We start from the raw sequence: 17,372 nt of genomic DNA, 5'->3' as shown, positions 1-17,372 counted from the left end.
TTCTATGACAATGTGGGTAGTCGTGTCAAACCAGCTAGAGACCCTAACCGCATTAGAACTTTTCTTCAGACCTACAGGGAGATTGAAAATGCAAACACCCACTTTCAGCTTCAGGAGGATCTCATTGAGCACCATTGGCAAAGGGTTGGGCAGTAACACATTTCATTCTCATTTATTTTCATTTAATTAATGTGTGATTGTATTCAGGACAAGTTTTGTATTGAATTATTTAGTTTGCTTCGGTGTTTTGAATAATTATTGTAATTTGGATGATTGTTGTATTGTAATATTGACATTTTTCTTCTTATATTGCAAATTATAGTAATTCTAAACATGTGCATATGTGTCAAATTCAGATAAAACCGTATCTGATATGCAGGCCGGCGCGAGCGCCGGCAGACCAGACACGGCATGTCAGAACTGTAAAACAGAATATCCGCGAATATTCCGTTTTACAGTTTCGCTATATGGGGTCTGCTCGGCTGATGCCCGCGCCGGCCGCAAAACTGTTTTTTTGTAAACTGTAAATAAGTTTTGCGGATCGACAATACACAGGATCTGTTAGAGATGATCTTAGCTCGTTATACTGAACGCGGTGAGGTCGGTCGGTACTTAGGTGCACCCTATATGGGACGTCGCTTTCATTTCGTATCCAATAATACAACTGAGCGAATGAAATTACCGCACGGGGCCACGTACGTAACGACGGCAAACAAAAGATAGAGCGATCTAGTACCAAAAAACACCGTCAGATTCCCAGCAGCTTCCTCGGCAGGGCCGGAGCCAGCGCCCAGCCACCCCGGGGCTCGTTGGCTGTGAGACATTGTACATGCATGATAAACAATAGGCAGATTTTACTGCTAGTCGTGGTTTACCTGGGCACCATTGCATGCACGATTGATTCAAAAAGAGTCCACGTATGCACGTATGTGATAAACAATGGGTTAGCTTATTTTTAGGGGTAACAATGGGCTAGTTAAATTTTCGGAAAAACTAACGCCCACACATGTTGGCGTTTGCAGATCGTCCACACGCCTCCATCATCACTCATTTTGCCATGTATGAATAGATGGCATCAGCAAAAATCTTTTTGGTTTTCGGCTCGTATCTCTCAAATCTGATCTTGTGCATACCAAAAATATTACTTAGATTTAATTCTGTTAGCCATAAGATATCTGATGCATAAGAGAAAAAGTCGCCAAACGCGACAAAATTTATTTATTTGTTAAACATGATAATTTGATTTCTTGAAGTAAAATGTGTGGCGACTTGCTTCAAAAAGCATGATAATATACATAGAGAATTTGCAGCTAAGATCTCTGCTGGTGAAATTATCACTATTTTATTTTATTGACAACATAGTGGCAAATTTAAGTTAACACAAACTTAATGATGTCTTTATAATAATGAAGCGGAATATTATGTAAGTTATTTTTTCACACTTGTACTTTTTTAAAAAAACTTGGCTATATCAAGCATAATGTTCAACAGTCATGGGGTGCTAAGTTTGCTTCTTTCAGAATAATTATTTGAGAGGAACACGAGCAATCATAACCCTTGTCTGCACTTTAGCTGTCCGTTTGTACATATTGTGAGACAGATTGGCGACAAGCGGATGCAGGCCTTGGTGCAGAGGAAGTGCTGGGTAGAGCAAATCCATTTTCAGGAACGGCTTACATCCTCGACAACTCGTCATCTCATCCTCTTTATGATGATCAGATAAGACTACTAACTGATTTGGAAATTGGTAGATTTAGGGCTTAAATTTTGAGGTCAGCCGATGGAAAATTGACCTCCGGTGATGATCACGGCCTCAAAAGTCTAGTCTTTGGTTTATGGATTTGTTTCAGATAGTTACATGTTAACTTCAATTTTGAAATTACTGAATTTCATAGATGGTAAAATTTGGTTAGTAGAGCAAGCACTCACACTTACCACAAGAATTTTCCCTCGTGATTTTCTTTAGCATATTATTGGTATGTTTTATCTGACCGTCTCTATTCTCTAAAGTTCTTTACTTTGAACACGCTCACAAGTCACAACACGTACTTTATTTGCACTACAAATCCTTCTTTTTTATCTTGTAACGTTTTCTAGGACATTTGGAACCTAATTTGGATGACTATAATTTTGAATTTTCTAGCAACATGATGGCCAAAGCAATATTCAAATCCAAGCTCTATATCTGGCTCACACCTGGAAACCGATAGTAGAAGGGTGGATGGGACCCCGAGACCTATGGGATTTGGTCCTATGCATGGCCTCATTCTAAGACTTATGTTGTCTAAGTCTCAACTTTATTTTGTTCGATGAAACTGAACATTAATATGTTATATAATAGTTTACTTAAAAATTACATATGCACGACTACTAGGCTTATGTTTTGACTTCATATTTCACTGGCGGAGCTATGTTGAGGCCGAGGGGGCCTATGCCCCCCCCCTCACCCTCCTTGGACCAAACTCAGATGTTTGGAGCTATTTTATACTTAGGCTCAAGTTTGCCCAGGCTTCACAAAATTTCTAGCTTCGCCACTATTCCTCGGTGATCTTTTACAGTTTTGTTTGCAGGAAGGATCACCATCGATGCCCGTCACGTCACGGCAATCGCCCGAATCTTTCTATGTTTGGCGATCACACACGCAGCTCGCTGACCTCTATTTTATCATCCGTGGGCCGTGGCCTGATCGACTCGCTTTGGCGGCTCATTCCTTTCCTGTTTGTGTGTGTGCTATGCCCTCCTCACTTGCTGCTCGATTCGGCATCTCGGCGATGGCATCGGCTGGTGCGCGCGCGGCGGGTGCGTGGTGATGGGCGCGCGTCACGTCCGCCCACCCGTGCACCTTGCCGTGCCGCCCTGCAGTCCTGCAGACGCAACTTAACTTGGGCACGACAGCAACAAAAGTGGTACACCACCAGCTCTTAGGTCAACTCCACCGCACGACCCATTCTGCCCGGATGTGTCCGTTTGGAGTAAAGCAGACATACAAGACGGCCCAGCGCGCAGGCGCAAACGGACTTTTGTCCGTTTTCTGTCCGCTTTGGACCCATTCCCGGCCCAAACTTGGTCTGATTTTGGGGGTCAAAGCGGACATAATGCGGACGTTTTTCTCGCCCGTGCGTCCGGTTGCGTCCGCGCATGCAGATGATGGCCCCATCTGTCATCGAAACAAAAAGGGACCCACCACCCACCCACCCATCTCTCTCTCCTTTTCACCCACCGCCCCACCAACCACACAAGGCCGGCGCGCATACGCACCACACGGCAGGTGGCGGGTGCGATGGGGCGGGCAGGCTGCGGTGGCGCAGGCGAGGGCGGGCAGGACACGGCGGCATGGCGGATGGCGGGGAGCGGCGAGTACGGCAGGGCGGGCAGACCGCGGAGAGCTCGGCTGCGGCAGCAGCAGTATGGAGCAGGCGTGGGACGCGGTCAGGGCGAGGCGAGGCGCGGCCCGGCTGCGAGCGCGGTGAGCGGGCAGGGGAAGGTGCACGCGTCGCGCGGCAGAGCGAGCGGGCGTGGCGACGTCGCGGAGACGAGTAGGGCGCGACAGCCAGGCGAGGCACGACGAGGAGAGCATGCGGTGCGTGCGAGTGTGGCAGATGCGGGTCAGACAGGTGAACGTGCGTGCGTGCCCGTGAGCTAGCTAGATAGCTTCAAGCATGCGAGCGTGCGTGCATGCCGGCGGGCTTGCTAGCTAGCTAGCCTCTGCGGCCGTGTGCGTGTTCCGCGTGTGGGCTAGCTAGCCATCCGCTGCCGCCGTGTGCGCGTTCTGCGTGCGGGCTAGCTAGCCAGCCGCCGCCACCGTGGGCGCGTGCAGCACGGCGAGCGGCGAGCGCGGCGGGCGGCGGGCAGCACGGCGAGCGGCGAGCGCAGCGGGCGGCACGGCAAGCGGTCAAGCTGCGACGCGTGCGCGGTTTGTCACTGACGGGCGAGCACGGCGTGCGGGCTGCCGCGGTCGGCCTGGCGAGCGGTGGCCTCTTGGGAGGGTGATGCCGGCTATCTTTTATGTGTTTGAAGAAATGACCGAACCGAACAATATTTGGTATGGGTGTGCTGTGGTGGGCGCCCGACCGACGCAAACCCAAATCTGGGCGGACACGACCCCATTGGCACCCTCAAACGGACAAAATCCGGACAAAGCGGACGTCTGTTTGGGGTCGTGCGGTGAAGTTGGCCTTAAAATTTCCTCATCGCATGTGCAACGTCGTCGGCCACTACTGCCTCCCTAGCTCTCTTCTCGGAAGGCTCCGGCCGGCACACCTACGCCCACGGGCGTGCACGCATGCACACGCCGACAGCAATTTGTCGTCGGAACCGGGGCCGGGCCCGGGGTGTCCACTCCACGTCGCCGTCGGCTGTCGCTCCCGCCCCGATACGATCGAAAAGCGGTGGCGCTGCTGGATCCTCGGGTCAATCGGTTCATTTATCGGCGCCGCTTTCGATTTGTTCACCTGGCCCGGCCGGCCGGCCGGCGTCCCTGTCGCTCGAGGTTGGCCGGCCGTGTTGATTTCTTTTTTTTAGCAAAAGAGGGTTTCCTTTCCGATTTCTATTAAAAAAACCAACAAGCATCCGACAGGTTACAGTTCATAAACTGATCTTGTTACAGCCCAGACATAGATCAAAGCAAAGACAAACATAGATATAAAAACAGGGAGGTCGTTGTCTAACAGCAGACACTCGAACTACTACGAAACGATTTGCTGAGAAGCCCACCCAGGCTTCCACATCCTGAGCCAATTCACCAAAAGAGAGACTTCCTTCACTTTTGAATTCGAAGAACGCCAAAACGCCACCCTTGTGCCGCCTTGTAAACATCACTTGCTACTTGCTCGATGAGTCTTGCTCCCATCATCAACATTCTTTCCTCTGGGTCCTTTCTCTGCAAAATAGCCCAATCAGAAATTCAACCACACATCATTTTCACAATCCCCATTGGCTGAGTAATATTTTTTCTATCAAGGACAATATCGTTTCTACACCTCCAAATTACCCAAATTATTCGGGCTACAGAGCATGAAAAAAATAGATGATCAATTGTTTCATCTTTGTCACACAGCACACAATATTTATCTCCCTTCCAACCTCTCCTTAATAGGTTATCTCTAGTAAGGACACTTTTTCTGGCAAGAAGCCACAAAAAAAACTTAATTTTGGCAGGTACTTTGGTTTTCCACAGAAATTTCCTGGGAACCCCACATTAGTCTTAATCAGATGCCTATACAATGGTTTGACAGGGAATTTTCTGTCTGTAGTCAGCATCCACATAGGTTTATCACTCCCACTATACATCAAGACTTCCTCACATCTCTCTCTCATACTATTTCAAAGTTGTTCAGTGTCTCCAAAGAGAGATCTCCTGAAAGTGAAACCACCACAACCTTTATCGATAGCTTCTCTAACTAAAATTCCATGGTCATTTTTCCCAACTAATGAAGAATAGAGAGGGATAAGCCTCTTTAAGTGGTTTATCTCCTACCCACCAGTCTTCCCAAAACCTGGTATTTTTTCCATCTTCCAACTTTTTCTTAACATGGGGATAGAAGTATTTTTTAACTTTCAAAATGTTAGACCAAAACCGGGAGTCTCCGTTTTTATGTTCAATCCCAGAAAGACATTTGTTTCCAACATATTTCTTCTTAATAATCCCCAGCCAGAACCCCTCATCATTCTCTAATTTCCATAGTCATTTAGCTAATAAAGCAATGTTAAACATTTCAAGGTTTGTAATCCCCAGCCCCCCTTGCTGTTTTGGGAGACAACAGGTTTTCCAGTTTACCAGATGGTATTTTCTCTTATCTTCCTCAGCTTGCCATACCATCCTGGCTCTGTAGAAATCCACTTTTTTTCTGACTCCAGCAGGGAGAAGATAAAATGACATCATATATATAGGGATATTGGAAAAACAAGACTGCACCAAAGTAACTCTACCTGCTATATTAAGCAGTCTACCTTGCCAACAGGCACATGTTTTCTCGATTTTCTCATTTACATTTTTCCACATGCTGTTCCTGATTCTTTTAATGGACACAGGCAAACCAAGATATTTCAGAGGGGTTTCCCCCATGATGCAAGTGAAAATTTTCTGGTACAAATCTTTTTTCTCTCTAGCTTCTTCAAAGAAGATTTTTTTCACTTTTATGAAAGTTTATTGTCAGTCCAGACATCTGCTCAAAAGCAGTTAATATAAATTTAAGATTTTTAGCAGAATTTTCATCATCTTGAATCAAAAAAATGATGTCATCAGCATATTGCAACATGTTGACCCCCATTCTCATGGTAATCAGTAAAGACTCCTTTATAAAGCCCTCGGTTTTAGCTTTGTCTAATATAATGGCAAGAGTATCTACTTCTAGGTCAAAAAGCAGGAAGACAAGGAATCTCCTTGTCTGAGCCCTTTCAAGTTTTGAAGTAAGGACCTACATCCTCATAGACCTTAACACCCACATGCCTCCCCTTATAGTGTGCATCATCCAATCACACCATTTATCAAGGAATTTTTTAAGTTTCAGCATCTTATGTACAGGCCGTGTGGATTCCTGCCTATCCACACACACACAAAAAAAACAATGCATGGCTCCAGTGCGGCGACAAGGGGGGCGTCGCGCTCGATCGACTAATCGATCCGAACCTGCCACGAACGCCGGCTGGGCTCGAACTGGTGGCCAGCCGCACTCGCGCTAGATCGATCAGCTTGCGCGCGCATATCTGATAGTAACGCCGTCTGTGCAGTTCATCTTGTTGACGTCTGCTCTCCACGCTGTCGGAGTAGCACAAGATGGCTGGCTGTTTATGCCGATTATGACTTATTCCGCATTGAATGGATACCATTACTCCACCTACCTGGTTGATGTTGATGGGATAATTAACAGAGAGATTACCGTCCTTGTTACCATCTACTCCTTCCGTCCCATAAGGCTGGTCATAGTGGAGAGTAACTTAGACTAGTAACATACATATGTTACTAGTCTATGTTACTATCTTCATAGTGGGTAGTGTCATAGGTGTGGTAACATAGTTGCCTTCATTTATTACTTTGTAGACTCATTATGCATTGGAAACCGCTATGTGATGGTAACATATTATGTTACTCTATTTGCCTCTCTCCTCATTAACTACTTGCCACATCACCAATTTTGCTTATGTGGCATCTATGTTACTACCTATGTTACTCCCACTATGACCAGCCTAATGTAAGACGTTTTTTTTATTCTAGTGTAGTGTCAAAAAACGTCTTACGTTATTATACAATAGAGGGAGTAGGAAAACTAGCTTTGCACTCGATCGCCAACAGCCGTCACTTTGAAGTTCTTATATATTTTTAAACTAACTTTTGGTTTTCACCGTGGCTATACGTGTCCCAATCAGTCACAAGACACGACGCACTCGCGCCACCACATCATCTGCAACTGCAATAAGTGATAAAAGCTCACATAGTACTAGTAGGAGTATTATATTAGCACAAGTGATCAAGCACCCAATCAATCGACTTGCTATTGGAAAAAGTATATTTAAACCCTCAGCTCGTAGAGGTTCGGCGAAACGAACCCTCAAATTAAAATCTCAGTCGATTGCATCTTGAACTATACAATTCCGGTCTAAATTAAATCCTGTCATTGTTTGAGACATAAAAACGCTGACGTAGCAGGGATTCGTCTGGCTGGTGGGCCCGTCCTCCGCGTTGGGCTAGATCATTTGTATTTTTTGTCTATTAAAAGATGTAATTTTTTTCTTGTTACACTGACGCATCACGCAGAGAGACCCGCGACTGGGCCGGCCCACTAACAGAAAACGAAGGAGAGCGTGACGTAAAAAGTACCAGAAACGTGCGGGGTGCAGCATGGAATCGAACTCACGACTTTTTAATCCGTAACGTGTGCCACTAGCAACTGGAGCTAATGGATATAGGTGCTACATAGGAAGCACGGTTAGCCGGAGCGGCACATCCAAAACAATCTTTACAAAATGTTGAACGTTTCTCGAAAATTTAGGAAAACAGGTAAATGCACTGTTCTGAAAACGAAAATTGTTTCTCGAATATTGTTCTAAAAATTTAGGGAAACAAGTAAGTGCCTAATATTGTTCTGCGAACAGTCTTTTTCTAATCCTGAACTTTTTCCAAATCCACGAACTATTTTCTGTTTTAGAATTTTTTTTTTCCAAAATCCGTGAAATCCTCTTTTGAAAATCCGTGAACTTCATTTTTAAAAGGTGACCTTTTTCTCCTTTAGAAAATCTGCTTCACGACGTTTTTTTCGTTTTCTGCTTCCTGCTAAGATGGCCACGAATTTAAGAAAAAAGAAAAAAAGAAAAATAAAAGAAAGAGTGGGAAAACAATAAAAGAAAAGAAAAAAATAAGTAAAGGAAGAAAAAGGGAGCAAGTGAACACGATGGATTTGTTGTTCCTAATGGTAACATCCGTGGACCAAACACAGGAGGTCTTGGGTTCGGGTGACGCTGCGTGCTTATTTTTGCAGTTTTAAAGAAGAAGAAAAATTGCATGTTTTAAAGAAGGAAGAAACTAAAGCGGGCCGGCCCAACGGAAACAGTGCGAAATGGCACCAATCATGGCCATCCTTTGACACGTCCACAATCCTTGTCTACCAAACGATGCGAGGGTTCAATTTAGACCGGTATTGCAAAGTTCAGGATGTAATCGACCAGGATTTTGATTTGAGGGTTTGTTTTGCCAACCTCTACAAGTTTAGGGTTTAAAATAGACTTTTTCCCTTGCTATTATCCATCCAAACGTTGTTTACAAAAAGCTCACCAGCTCCTTAAAATAAGGTAAGCGGATCCATTAGAGAACTAACTACGATTCGGCTCTTAATTATGTTCGTCTCCGTCGCCATCAGGAAGAGTGTCTTGTCCGGCGCCACAACCGATCAATCGAGCACGTGAGGATTAACTGAGAAGGGGCCTGGAAGCTCGGTCTTTTTAATTTAGTAGCGAGATCCTGCGGGTGGTGGCGAATTTATTTTGTACGTACATCGTTATCCAGAATTATTCATTCCTGCATGATAACGAAAGCGGCACGATGTGCTGCCAAATTCCTGCATGCATGCGTTGCGTTCATCGACCCCGGCTCCCACACGACCACATGATAGCTAGCTAGCTGGAGTGGCTCCAACGAATAGTCGAATGGATCTGTTCAAATCACTGCAGCCCCATAGTAGTATAAGCAAACGATTGTTTGACAAGTCCAATGTGCACACCCATTATACTAGGCTACCTAGGTTCGGCTAAACTGTGAACAGATCGAATTACACACACCCAACGGCGTGCTACCATCACCATGCAGCACGGTCGCACGACCGGACCGGACCGGATGCCGGTCGCTTATACACGTGGCAGCACATGCCCACTAACTAGCCTTTCAATCCAGTGAGAGCCGATCGAATCGTGGAAAGCTAGATCGCTGACTCCGATGCATGGCCACGGTCCGACGGTTTGACCTCCGGCGCCACCGGCCGGGCTCGTGCCTCGGTTTTTTCTTCCGAAGCTTCTGGCCGGCGACGCGGCAGGGTCCGGGAAGCAGGTCAGCATGGTCCAGGTTGGCCAGGCTAGCTAGCTAGATCCACCATTTTCACTAAAGAAGATCAAACGGCGACGGCGACGGCGACCGACCGGTGCAACGGCAACGCATGCAGGCGGTTTTTTTTTTCAGGAAAGTGCCGGTGGATATTAATTACTTCATCCGTCGCATAATATAGTACCACCTCTGTCCCAAAATAAGTGTCTTAATTTTGTACTAACTTTAGTATAAAGTTGTATTAGAGTTGACACACTTATTTTGGGACGAAGGGAGTATAAGATTATTTTTCATATGTGCGTTGGGTACTCTCAGCAACGTCAACAAAGTAGGATTAGAGCATTGATTGGTTTGATGTCAAAAATTGACATGTCTTGGTTTTCGCCCGGTTTCCCAGTAATTAACCGGGCAACTCTCTTCTGCTTAATTAATCGATGAGGCAAATCTTTTACCTTCGTTTCGAAAAAAAATCGACATGTCAGTATTTGGCAAATGCCAAATATTGGCAAATGCCAAATATTGGCTAGTGCTTGGTTCGTTATCAATTTTACTTGACAACCTTACAAAAAGTTATCAATTTTTGGCAAGTTTTGACATTCTCAATTGTTGGCTTGTCAAGTATTGACAATGCCAAATGTTGGCATCAAATCAATTAGCCTCTTAATTGCCGCGCGGCGTCGTGGGCAAGCTCCTGTCCTGCCTCGTGGTTTCACAGCAGCCCAGCCATACGTCCGTCTTCAAGCCCGTTATTTTCTGACTTGCTGCTCCTGCTTCGGGGTCAATCTATTTTCTTAGGGTCGTGCGTCCGCCGCGAATCAAACCGCGCTCGTTCGTCCTGATAGCGAACACACTAACCAGTTGGATCAGAAGACACAATGTGCTTACTATCCTTTTTTCTTTTCTTTATACAATGCGAGAAAGCCAGTTGTTTTTATGTTTTCCTTCCTTTTTTCCTATCTTGTTTTTCTTTTCCCATAAATGCATGAACTTTTTCAAAGGAGACTAATTTTTTACAAAATTGATGAACTTTTTTCAAATTCGGCGAACTTTGTTTCAAATCCGGTGAACTTTTTTCCAATCTGATGAAAAATTTCAAATTCAATGAACTTTTTTCATTTTTTGCTTTCAAACTTGTTGAAAATTTTCAAATTCGTAATTTTTAGATCCATGTGGTTTTCAGTTTTTGTGAACGAAAGGAACGAACAGCAAAAAAGAAAAAACCAACGAAACATGCACGAAGGAGCTATAGCGATCGAAGGGAACGGGCGCTTGCTAGACTGGCCCACCCGAGGCTGCTGCGCGAGCGCCCGCTAAAGGAACGGGCGCTTAAGGCGGGAAAACCCTATTCACCGCTCGCTGCGGCGAAGTGTCGGGGATTCGCACATGGCAACCATGCTTGGAATAAAAGATGGGCTGGCCCAGTTCAAGCTTTACACACAGTCCGCCCAAATCTGAACCCGGTTTTTTCCTGTGTATTCTGTTTTTTCCGTTTTCCTTTTTCTTTCTTCTTCTTCTTTTTCTGTTTCTCTTTTTCTTTTTTCCTTTGTTTTCTAGTTTTCTTTTTTCTTTTTTCTTCTTCTTTTCGTTTTTAGTTATTTCTGTTTCTTTTTTCCTTTTTCAAATTTTCTTTTTGTTTTCTTTCTTTGGTTTTTATTTCTTTTTCCATTCATTTTCTTCTTTTTTATCAAAAGGATTTCAAAATATTCAAAACAATATCATGTTTCCACAAAATGTTGAGGTTTCAAAAGAAGTTCTCAAGATTCAAACATTGTTCTCGTTACACAAATAGTTGAAAAGTGTTGAAATGCAGAAATGTACCGGATTTCAATTTTTTGTTCCCGTTTTCATAAAACGTTCGCGCTTCCAAATTGTTCGGGATTTTTCAAAATTGTACTCCATTTCAAAATTTGTTCTCAAGATTAAAAAAATGTTCGTGCTTTAAAAAATTGTTCGCGCTTCCAAATTTGTTCGGGATTTTTCAAAATTGTTCTTCGTTTTAAAATTATTTCTCAAGATTAAAAAATGTTCGTGCTTTAAAAAATTGTTCGCGTTCCCAAATTTGTTCTCCGTTTTAAAATTTGTTCTCAAGATTCAAAAAATGTTCGTGCTTCCAAATTTGTTCTCCGTTTTAGAATTTGTTCTCAAGATTCAAAAAATGTTCGTTCTTTAAATTTTTTTCTCCATTTCAGAAAATGTTTGAACATTTCAAAAAATATTTGGCATTTAAAAAAACATGTTTACAAATTTGTTCTTGTTTCTCAAAAATCTTCTGAAATTTTCAAAAACTGCGTGTAATTCTAATTCTTTTTATGTAATTCAAAAACTATTTGAAATCTGAAATTTTCCACAAAATTGTTCGTATTTTCTAAAATGTGTGCAACAATTGAAAAATCTGTACGCTACAACAAATATGATCCTGCAAATCTGTACGTTATACTATCACAGTATATTAAAAGAGATGCGCGCAGGTACTTATCATGAACTCCCAGTTGGAGTGGTGGCTAGCATCTCGCGTAATCAACTGTCTGGCGTGAGTTTGATCCCTAGCCGCTGCACTTTTACTTCTTTTTGGGGATTTTTTTGCGCTATACATGGGCCGGCCCAGTCGGAACACTCCTGTGCGGGCGGCTGACTGTTTGCCGCAACGAGCTGCGCATATTAAGGCGCCGAAGAGAAGGACTCTTCCTAATCAGCGCCAGTTACAGTGCAATTTGCAAACGGGCGCCTGCAGCAGCCCAAGCTGGGCCGGCCCATTGTACGGTTTTTTGTTGGAAAAGATCAAAAAAAGGTGCGCCAGCCAGTTTCGAAGTCAAAAAAAGCCAGTTTCAAACTCAAGACCACTCTGTACAAGCAAACCGTGGTAACCAGTACGACAGCATGATAGATTACACCGTGAAGCTTCTTTCCACCTTTTTATTCTCTACTGTTCACGAAACATTCCCTTTTCCTTTTTTCTTTTACTTAAACGTGCGAGCTTTTTTCAAAAAAAAATCTCAAATTCGCCGGCCCTTTTTTCTCTAATTCATTTTTTTTTAGAATTTGGTGAACTCTTTTTCGTATTTGGTGAACCTTTTATCAAATTTGGTGAATTTTTTTAAATTCAATGAATTTTTATTCAATATCAATGAACTTTTTTCAAATCCGGTGAACTTCAAATAGTGTGAAATTTTTTCAAAACCGATGAACTTTTGTTTCAAATTCGATGAACTTTTTTTCAAAATCGATGGACTTTTTCCAAATGGATGAACATTTTTCAAATCCGATGCACTTTTTTCAAATTCGATGAACATTTTTCATAATCGATGAACTTTTTTTTAAAAATATGAAATTTTTTGAATATGATGAACTTTTTAAAATATTTATAAAATTGCTTTCAAATTCGTGAACTTTTTTCCAAATTAGTGAACTTTATTCAATTTTCCTGAACTTTTTTTGTATTTCATGAAATTTGTCAAATCTGTGAACTTTTTTCAAACTTACGGTTTTTCTAAAATTAGTGGTCTTTTTGTAATTTCGTGAAACTTTTTTCAATATTTTTGATCTTTTCTAAATACGTGAGTCTTTTCCTTTTTGAAAACAATTCGCGAACTTTTCTTTAATCTATGAAGTTTCAGTTTTTGGAACCGCGCAACCCATTTTGTCCTTCAGAAATATCGAGGTACTACTGTCTACAAGTACCAGGTGGCTAGCAGTTAGCCCAGTTGTTTTAGAAAGCGATGGCGTGAGTTCGAAACCTCGGCTCAACAACTTTTGTTATGATTTTTTTCCTCTGGCGTTACGCGTTAGTGGGCCGGCCTAGCAAGGAGCTGCTGCGAGCGCCGATTGGATTAGATGGCGCTGAATGCGCGGAGTAGGGGCTCCCTGGGGGAAAACCCGGGAACCGAAGAGGAATAGAGGTACAAAACACAGTAAAAAAATGTTGTACTGCGTGCAGAATTGTCGTTCGGAATAGAGGATACTAAATCACAGGAAATCAGCTCATGTGGGCCCATTTAGGGATTTTTAAATGCTGGAAATATGAGCACTAGCTGCAGTTGTACTGCATGTGGGTCCAAGTTATGCACAGATCAATCCCACGAGGTCCCATATGCGTTTTTTAGACAATCACACGAAGCTTTATTTAAACCGACCCAATGTTCAGAGGTACAAAAGTAATATCACCAGGGTGTCCTAACCAAACATGACGGCCCACCCCTAATTTTAAACTATGCTTCGCTAGATTGTGAGCCTCAAAATTTAAACTCCTAAACTCATGAACAAAGCTATATCTACTGAAAGAAGAGCTTTGGTCTATTATTTCATGTAAGATCGCCACATAGCTTGTCGGGTTCTTTTGTTTGATGTCATCTATCACAGTCCTGCAGTCTCAAGCAACATGTACACTTTGTATGTTAAGGTCCTCAGCAAGTGCCAATGCTTCACGAATAGCAAGAGCTTCAAGAGTCGGCGGGTCAAAAACACCTTTCACCACTATCGCTGATGCATCCTGAAAGCTTCCATCATGATCACGGCATATAGCTGCTGCTACTCCTCGCCTCCGGCTCTGTGATACTGCAGCATCTACATTAAACTTAAACATTGCGTCAGGAGGCTTGATCCAATGAGTGGGTTTACATTCTCGCCACTCTGGTGGTCTACTTCCTATATCCCCCAGTGTATGAAGATCCTTTAGAAAGACTTGAATGAACTGATGTGTAGCGTGAGGACTTTGGAAAATACCCTCATATATTGCCTTACGCCTTGCCTTCCATACCGACCAGAGTGTTACAACCAAAAGAACAAACTCCTTCTATGGCAGGTGATCATGCATTGCAAAGAGCCAATTCCTCGCATTCGTATCAGTGTTCATGCTCATTTGTTCAACCAAAGAGGCCTCTGACAAAGACCAAATGCACCATGACATGGTGCAATCAAAAAGAGCGTGCCTCCACGAATCAGCACAGCCGCATAGCGTGCATAGATGAGTGCTCGACATGTTGCGATGATGCAGGACATCCATGGATGGCATGGAATGTTGCGCTAGTCTCCACAAGAAGACCCTTAGGTTTGTTGGGACTTTAGTGTGCCATAGATCGGTCCATGCTTTGCTACTTGCACTCAAATCTGATGCTCCCGCGTTTTCATCCATCCAATTCTCCCTATGATATTTCTTGTTCATGACCATTCGGTAGGCAGATCTGACTGTAAATTTGCTGCTTCTCTCGGCCGCCCAGGCCTAGAAATCGTCAATAACTCTGGTACACAATGGAATAGCCATAATAGCATCTGCATCAAAAGATATAAAAATTGCTCTTATTAGCTCTTCCCTCCAAGTCGAATCAGCAGCCCCCTCCGAGGGAGGGGAAAGCGGCTATTTTGGCGGCGACCTCTACCAATCCGGAGGCGCCAAACATGCTGATGGATGCCCTGCAAAGTGCGTCCGTCTTGGAGGAGCATTGTACCTTGATGGGTACGGTGTTTGAGAAGATTCAGTCTGCTAAAAGCGGGCTGAATGAAGCCTTCACGAGCCTACTAACAGGCTTCGAGGTATGCGACGTAATGTCTTTAGCCGCTTTCCATATGAAAAATATGTTTGTATATAGAAAGTAGCCCCTGAGACTTTGTTTGGCCCATGAAGAAGGGCGAACAGAGGATCTATAGACATCCCTAGGAAATAACATACTTATCTTTTTGGTAAAAAACAAGCTTCACTGTTAGCGGCGACCGCTCAGGCCGCCGAAGTTTCCGAACTGAAGCAGAAACTGCAGCTGGCCAACAAGGACATTATCCTTATTAACAAGCGGCTCGACGAGGCGCAATGTATGTTTCAAGTACTCCGTACATGATTGTATTAATTTGCTAAGTTGAAGCTTACGCGCTGCTATATGCATAATTGCAGATGGCGCTGCTGAGGTCGAGACCCTGAGGGGTGACCTTGCCTAGGCGAAGGAGCAGGCAAGGGTGGGAAATGCGGCCGCTGATAAAGCGGTTGCAGATTTGAAGGCCGAACAGGCCACCTGGTGCCAGTTCGAGGAGCGGGTATCCAAAGCGGAGCAAGAGCTCAAGGACGCCACTCGCAGGTGCGAGTCCCTCGAGGAGGAGAATAAAGCTAAGGCGGCCGAACTCGCCAAGGCCCTTCAGGAAGCCCATGAGGCGAGGCCCGAATCCCGAGCAGCTCGCGAGGAGATTCGACAGGCCGGACAGGTAGTGGCTAGTAAGCCCGTTCTTTTACAGTCTAAGTTTGGCGATCAGAGGTATGCCTTGCTTAATCGACTATGGAGTTCTCCAGACGCTTTTGCGGATATTTCGAAGAGTGCCACCGACGCCGCGCAATTCTTTCGAGCCCAGGATGGGCATGCGATGGAGAAGCTATTCTAGTCGCATTTTGCAACACAGGAGCGCTCGACACTGTTGAACGACCAAATGGCGTAGTGGGTCGAGCTGCATAAGATGTCCGGAGCGGCCATGAAGGGTGTCATAGTCCGGCTGTGGCCAGCCGAACCCATTCCGAGCAGCTATTTTGGCCTAGTGCGGCGACTTGTCGATGCCTTGCCCCGAATTGATGCAATCAAGCAGTTAGTGTGCATAGAAGGTGCACAGATGGCCTTCGCCCACGTCAAGATGCACTGGGCGAAGATGAAGGCCGCCGTTATTGCAGTTGAGGGTCCTCCCAAAGGCAAGGACCACCACATGTCGGAGCGCTACTTAGAAGATGTCCTAGAGAGCGCTCGCTTGATAGAGGGTAAATGCTGAAAGGACATTACGTTCAAAAGAATGTATCCGAATGACTCGAACGTTTTTATTATATATATTAAGGCTTTGTGATATATTTGTGCCATTGTCTGAAAGTTCTTTCCTCCTGTGCGGCTGTTTTTTTATTCCTGAGAGTTCTCCTGTTGTCGGCTTCGGCCCCCACGTAGATACTACAGGGGTGTTCGGAATGGCACATGATCACACTTGACCCAACGTCTTGGTCCGTAAAGAAGGTGTCGGTGCGGCGAACCAGGCAATCGGACTATGTGGCTTGACCGCTCTCAGCTAGCCATAGGAGTTTGACGATGGGGCTATAAGATAGCCCCTGGTTTGTACGCGTCTATCCGGATGCGGATGCGTTACGTATGTGACCGGAAAAATAGTCCTTCGTATAATGCGGAAAAAGATCGCTAAAGATTTAGTAAGTCGTCGAGTGGCTGACCAGCTCTCGCCGCATCATGACAATCAGTTTTCGGCTTTCTCCAGTGAGGTGCTTGACCAGACGAACCAGAAACACAATCACAGTAGTTCTCCCTTTACTACCCTAGTAGAAGAAACGGAACATAAGGTAGCAAACACAGGAGCCAGGCAATCCAACTATTGACCAAAGACATGATTCGGAGCCGATGTATATAATGCCAAGTTCAGGACGCCTAAGTGTGCTATAAAGCTATTCAGGCTTTTGTTTGGCAACACATATGTGGCCATATAGAGCCCTTGGCAATGGGTGCCGAGGTGTGTGAGTGAAACAACTGGGGAGATGGAATACAGTTTTATGAATAAGGTCGATACTGAAAAAAATTGTCCTCACTAGAATCTGATTGATATGTCAAAACGTGATCTTACAGAGGGCACCATAAGCACCAAGGCCATTTTACATGCCGGGGGTCTAGGAATAATGAGAAAAGCTCAATACATGTCCTTGAATAAAGTTTGGTCTAAAGAATCCTTTAGACATCCTGCCGCACGTCTGCGCCGCTTTCGCCTTGGAGAGAGAGGTTCCTTAAGAGGAATGGTCTTCGGCTATCCACACGAAACTAGGCTCGAAGGGAGTCCTTGTAAGTCCGTAGGATATATAGGTTTGAATGCACCCGTGGTAGAAGAGAAAAAA

This window comes from Triticum aestivum, chromosome 1B, assembly GCF_018294505.1.
Source record: "Triticum aestivum cultivar Chinese Spring chromosome 1B, IWGSC CS RefSeq v2.1, whole genome shotgun sequence".
NCBI lineage: Eukaryota > Viridiplantae > Streptophyta > Magnoliopsida > Poales > Poaceae > Triticum > Triticum aestivum.
This window is presented reverse-complemented; position numbering follows the sequence as displayed.